The sequence below is a fragment of the Triticum dicoccoides genome, chromosome 3B (assembly GCF_002162155.2).
Source record: "Triticum dicoccoides isolate Atlit2015 ecotype Zavitan chromosome 3B, WEW_v2.0, whole genome shotgun sequence".
Lineage (NCBI taxonomy): Eukaryota > Viridiplantae > Streptophyta > Magnoliopsida > Poales > Poaceae > Triticum > Triticum dicoccoides.
In genome coordinates this window covers 712296535-712302893 of record NC_041385.1, presented here as the reverse complement: position 1 = coordinate 712302893, position 6359 = coordinate 712296535, and the positions used below count along the sequence as shown (strand labels likewise).

The 6359-nt window shown below is 53.5% G+C and overlaps 1 pseudogene; it reads left to right on the top strand.

The window, feature by feature from the left end:
• The window catches only part of LOC119279855, a 6920-nt pseudogene extending 3363 nt beyond the window's left edge, over positions 1-3557 (top strand).
• Positions 3558-6359: the final 2802 nt, after the last annotated feature.

Sequence of the window (6359 nt, the reverse complement as noted above, 5' to 3'; positions counted from 1 at the left end):
TACATAGTAACTACGTGTGAAGGGAAGAGGAGTTTTGACTTCCTTTTGCAGGTTGCACTCTTTATGTTTGCTCATGCTCCCCAGAAAGGACATCGAGCTACGGTCAAGACGAGCCTATCAGAGCATCCACAGTATCTAGAGGCAAGCTTGCCTCTAAACTGGGACCCATGGTCCTGCCTTTAATCCTAGATGAAAATCACGCAATGTGTTGCCTTTTGTTTTAGTGTCAGACCTGTACCTATAACTAAATATTATATGTTGCCTTTACCTAGCAATCCATGGCTTCCACATACAAATAAGTGGCTGACAAGTGGGGACACTGAAATATTTTATTCGGCAAGGAGAGTTGGAGACCGGCGCTAAGATTGGAGGCGTCTCTAAGCCTTTTTTTTCTTAAAGGCTGGGGATGCAATGTATAGAGGCAACCTTTATACATCTGGAGGCAGCCTTAGAGGCAGCAAATACACACATTGTGGATGCCCTCAAACGACCGCTCGTTAAGCTCCTGGAGCTTCGAACTTCACATCCACTCCTATGCGGAGCAAATTGCTGACACGGCTAAAACCTCTCCGCCGTCCATCTCCACGCCTATAAAAAGCATGCCAGGCAGTGCAAACAGCTAGCTAGCACGAGCCAGCCCTACTCCAGAGAAGCTGGTCTCCTCGGTCCCGTCCCACGAACTGCTCGTCCCGCCTCCGGCCGTCTCTCTTCCCGTCATCGACCTCTCCCTCGGCCGCGACGAGGTCCGCCGTGCCATCCTTGACGCTGGCAAGGAGCTCGGTTTCTTCCAGGTCAGACCAATTTAACCACACAAGGCCAAGCATCTTTTCTTGATTAATTTGTCACCGGTATTTCGTTACGTATCTACGAGTAGGCTTCTAGTGATACTAGCAAGCATGAGTATATTTATTACTCCCTCCGTCCCAAAATTCTTGTCTTATATTTGTCTAGGCGTCTAGCGATACTAGCAAGCATGAGTATATTTATTACTCCCTCCGTCCCAAAATTCTTGTCTTAAATTTGTCTAGATACGGATGTATACTTAGACAAATCTAAGAGCATCTCCAACAGCCGCGCAAAACGACGCGCGCGGGGTAAACGCAGCTTTTAGCGCGCGGGGCGTTTTGCCGCGCCCCAGCGGTGGCGGGATAATCGCGCGCACGGGAATCGTTTGCGCGCGCGCGAAAAGGCGCCAGCTCGCGCCTCATTTTTTGCGCACCGCTTCCGGCGCGCCTATAAAGTGCGGCGCGCGCCACGCGCCTCTCCACGCCTCTTCTTCCTTCCCTCTCTGCCACGCGCCGCTCCAGCGCCCCGCCACCGACGCGCCGCTCCAGCGCCCCGCCAATGCCGCCACGCCGCCGAGGAGCGTCCGGCTACCGCGGCGTCCGCCTGCGCCCCAACGGCGGCTACTACGCGGAGATACGCTCCAGCGATCTCCGCCTCGGCCTCAGCACGTACGGGACGGCGCGCGAGGCCGCCCGCGCGTACGACGCGACGGCGTGGCGCCTGGGCCGGCCGCGCGGCCAGATGAACTTCCAGGACGTGTACACGCTCCAGCAGGCGCTCGCCGTCGCCCCGCCGCCTCGTCTGAACACGGCACAAGACCGTGCGGAGCACGCCGAGCGGCAGCGCCGCCTCCTCGTCGCCCAAGAGGACGAGCGGGTCATGGCGGAGTGGCGCCAGCGCCACCCGGAGGACGTCGCCTACGAGCAAGCCTACTGGGCAAGGCATCGCGAGGAGGACACGCGAAGGCGCCGCGAGGCGCGGTTGGACAGGCGTCAGCGAAAGGCGTTGGCGAACGAGCAGACCGATCTCGTTGCATCAGGTCGTAGGACGATCCTCACCCCCGAGGATGATCGTTGATTGGACATATGGCTATCAACCTCGGACGACACCGCCGAGGATGATAATGGTGATGATGATGATAGCGACTTAGAGTAGTTTTTATGCTATCTATTAGTTTTTTATCGTTTGTCGTTTTTAAATTATGCAATCTATGTTTTTGATGTAAAATACCTTTGTATCGTTTAAAATCCTATGAAATCTATCTAGTTTCTATGCTATGCCTATATCCTAGTTTGTAGAATGAGCGCGCGCTCTGCAATTTTTGCGCGCCTGCTGGAGCGGCCCGCGCGCTGCATTTTAGCGCGGCGGCTGGAGCTGGCGCTGCGCGCCGCGCCAAACCAGGCGATGGGTGCACGCTAATGCCATTTTTTGCGCGCGACGCGTTCAGCGGCTGTTGGAGATGCTCTAAGACAAAATTTTTGGGATGAAGGGAGTACTTATAAGCATGCGCATATGCGTGCAGGTGGTCAACCACGGTATCCCTGAGCATGCGATGCGGGGCATGGAGGCGGTGGGCGAGGAGTTCTTCCGCCTGCCGGCGCCAGACGTGGCACCCTTCTACTCAGACGACAGACGCAAGCCCAACCGGTTCTTCTTCGGCAGCACCTTTGAGACCGGCGGTGACAAGTACTGGGTGGACTGCCTCCGCCTCACCTGCACCTTCCTCAGTAGTTCTCTGTAGGGGACAACAAGAATCACTGGCCCGACAAACCCCAAGGACTCCAGTAGCATAAGCCATAAGCTCTCTCATATCATAACTCGCCACATCTACTAGTTTTTATCTATGTGGCACATAATATATGAAGAGAGTCGATGAAACCATCTCTTATCATAATTCCATGCCGATACATCCATCATATGCATACATGTGTAGTGGAGAGGTAATCTTAATTTATTCCTTGCGATTTCGCTTGGTTAAAGGGAGGTTGTCAAGAAGTTCATCGTGCTCACAAGAGGCATGGGAATGGATCTCCTGCGGCTTCTCTCGAGGTCTTTGGGCTCCGCCACAACTACTTCGAGGGGCCCCTCGGTAGTAGTGAAACCATCATTGGCCTTAACCACTACCCGTCATGCTCAAACCTGGATCCGAGACTCGGCCTTGGGCTGCCGCCACACTGTGACCGGAACCTAACCACGCTCCTCCTACCCGGTGATGTCCCTGGCCTACAGATCTCATACAAGGGCGATTGGATTACCGTTGAGCCCATGCCAAACGCCTTTGTCGTCAACTTCGGCCTACAACTTGAGTTAATACATCATTTCTCAACAGAGCAAGTTGTTCATTCAAGTATCGGTGGATCGAATCATCACTATATATGTTGGTTCGCTCTTGCAGGTTGTGACTAACGGGGTGCTAAAGAGCATTGAGCACCGGGTGATGACCAACCCGGTGATGCCACGAACGTCGGTGGGGGTTTTCATCCAGCCTGACGCAGACTGCCTCGTCGGCCCAGTGGAGGAGTTCGTCAGCGAAGGAAACCCCGGACGCTACCGCACCCTCACCTTCGGCGAGTTCATGCGCATCCATAATGTTATAAAGTTAGGCTCATCACTCAATCTCACAACAGATCTCAGCATCTCTCAACAAACACTAGACAAAAATATATGAAACACCACGGACGATAGGCCTTTACGATGGGGTTTATGATTGTCATCGTTGTTTGCCAAATCCTTCAACACTCGGTCACATCAAGCTACCTACCCGATGTTGATTTGCTAGTATACATGTACGTTTGGTGATACTAGTAATCTTACACGTGGCATGTACATCTTGATGTCGTAAAAGAGTTTGCATAAGGAATTTATTGTGCATTTTTATTGACCATAGTGCAATTTTAGGAAATCATCGAGAACCTTTCTTGGATAAGAAAATAAAAAATTGAACAACACATATTCTACATTTGATAACCTAAAAGGATTAACACATATATAGTAACCGAACTGTTGTATGAGTACGGTGAGTAGTTGTAATTGCTCCATTTCAAGAACATGACACCTTACATAACTTGATGTGGGTGCTTGCAGCTGCCCAAACTCACTTCTAGGCCACCGATAGAATGATCTAGCCGGACCAGATAAAAAGTTAGAGGCACTTTCACACATGTACAGATGATGATGAGACCGGTGTGTGTAAGACGAAAGGATGTGTAACGACATTATAGGCTAGAGTCTCACCTTATCTTGAAAGACAGAAAGAATAGGCCTTCACCATACATTGATCAAACGATTGTTTAGCAACCAACAATGACACCGCTTTTCATTAATAAGAATAGTATGATTACCAATGACAGAAGGTGTTTCTATTTTGGGAAAACATGTGAAAACCAGCAAAAGAGAATGTCCTTATCATATGCATTCACGCAATCTACTTATTAGGGAATATAAGGTGGTGCTATCTTATACCTAGAATATATAGGGGTACAGTTGGCCGCACGTAGCCCACCAAACGGCGGGCGACAAGAAATGACAATCTGTTAGGAAACTAGTTGATTTTGATGTTGATGTTTTTATGAAAACATAATTTTAAATCATGTTGATTGACGGTAAAGGGAAAATAGTCTGCACATTTTTTTTAGAAAAGAAGGATGACCCCCGGCCTCTGCATCTGGGAGATGCATACGGCCACTTTATTGATTATTCTCGAGGACCTTACAAAGTATTACAACAATGTGTCTGAGTCCACCATCTTGGCAACATATGCCCCTACTCCTATCCAAAATGATGAAGGGGTGCTAGCTGGGCCACTACCCAAACCACTCACCTAAGCCTAACATCAAAAGCCGGAAGCCGAAACTCATTCGGAAGCCCCAGCCGAGCCACATACCGGGTCTGGGGCACAATCCGATCAGACGCACTCGTGTGTCGCCGCCGCCATCTTCCACAGGTCTTCAGATCATATTGAAGCTTCTACCTTGTCTGGCCACTCAGCCATCGACGTCACCATGACGCCAGACAGCAACCTCCTCCTGCGCGAGCCCATCTCCGCGCATCGGGCGCCGAGTCTCCACAACGCCATGCCATCGATCTCCGCCGCCATCCAATGTGTGAGATGAAACACCGCTCCACCATCCCTCCAGCCAGCACTTGCTCCAAGACGATGCCCCCAGAAGGGAAAGCGATAGAACACCATCATCATCCGATCCGGAAAACCCAGCTCTGGGGTTTCCCCCTGAGCATCCCGAACCTGATGGCGCAGACTGCCGACGATGCCTCGACCATCGGCATTAGCTCCACCAGACGAGCGTCGCCTACGTCGCCGCAGCCTCCAAGATGAAACTGACCAGAATGCATATGTCGACACCGAACCGCCGCCACTTCCACCGCCGCTTGAGCATTCCCCGAGCAACGCCTTCAGGAAGGAGCACGCCACCGTGGTGTCGTCGTCGCTTGGAACAGGGGGGTCTGAGTTTTCACCTGAGCTCCTGGGAGGGGTGGAAGGAAGAAGGTCCTCTCCGAAGCCTCCAATGAGGGAAGCAACACCCAAAGGCACTGCCATCGGAGTGGCCGCCACGCCGGCCAAGAGATTCCCCCGGAACCCTTCCAGCCACCGGATCTGCAAGGCCAGCACCCAAGAACGGTGACCGAAGCCACCAAGGGTCGGATCCGCTGCAGATCGGAGTAGATCGGGGTCGAGGACGAACATCACCATGGCCACCAACATCCAGCGAGGATCCGCCGCCGCAGCCGAAGCCCACCACCTCCCCGCCATCCACATGGCCAGGGAAGTGGCCCACCTGTCCACGCCGGCGCCGCCCGCGGCCAAGCTACGCCGCGTGCCACCAGCCATGGCCGACGCCATGGATCCGAGCCGTAGGCGGGCCGCCAGCCGCGGTGCCCCGCGGGAGAGGAGAGCCGCGCCACGGGGGGAAGGCCAACCCCAGCAGATCGGCTCTGGGGAAACCCCCCCGCGCGCCACCGCGTCGCTCGAAGCGGCCTCGCGCCATGCACGCGGGCCCCTGCACAGCCGCGTCCAGGGCGCGCCGGAACCCCAGATCGGGTCCAATCCGCGCGCCGCCCACCTCGCGCCTCGCCGCGCCTCCATCTGCCGCTGCCTCGGAGACCAGGACCTGGCGCCCCGCCGCCGCCTTCCTTGGGGCCGGCCCGAGCTTCGCCGGGGGTGTCCTCTGGCGGCGGCAGGACGGCTGGGGGGAAGGGGAAGAGGGTGGCGGCGCTAGGGTTTTTTTACCCCCGAGTCGCCAGACGAGGCGACGCGAGGGTCGAGGGTCCTGCCTTAAAAATGGGGAGATTTTCACTTCCCGGCCTCTGCACCAACTAAGGATGCATACGGCCATTTTAGTATGAGTACCAAGATAAACATGATCCTCAGAATTTTTTAAATGAGTATCACATAGAATGCATTTAGATATATATAGAGAAATTGTTTTTTTTACTGACCAACAGAATAACTCTTGAATGATGACAACATAGCTCCAAGAAACAGGATCAAGAAATGTAGGTGAGGATGTTGCTTGCTCTGTTTTGCAAGCAGAAGTGATGGGCAGGTCGTGGGAAGT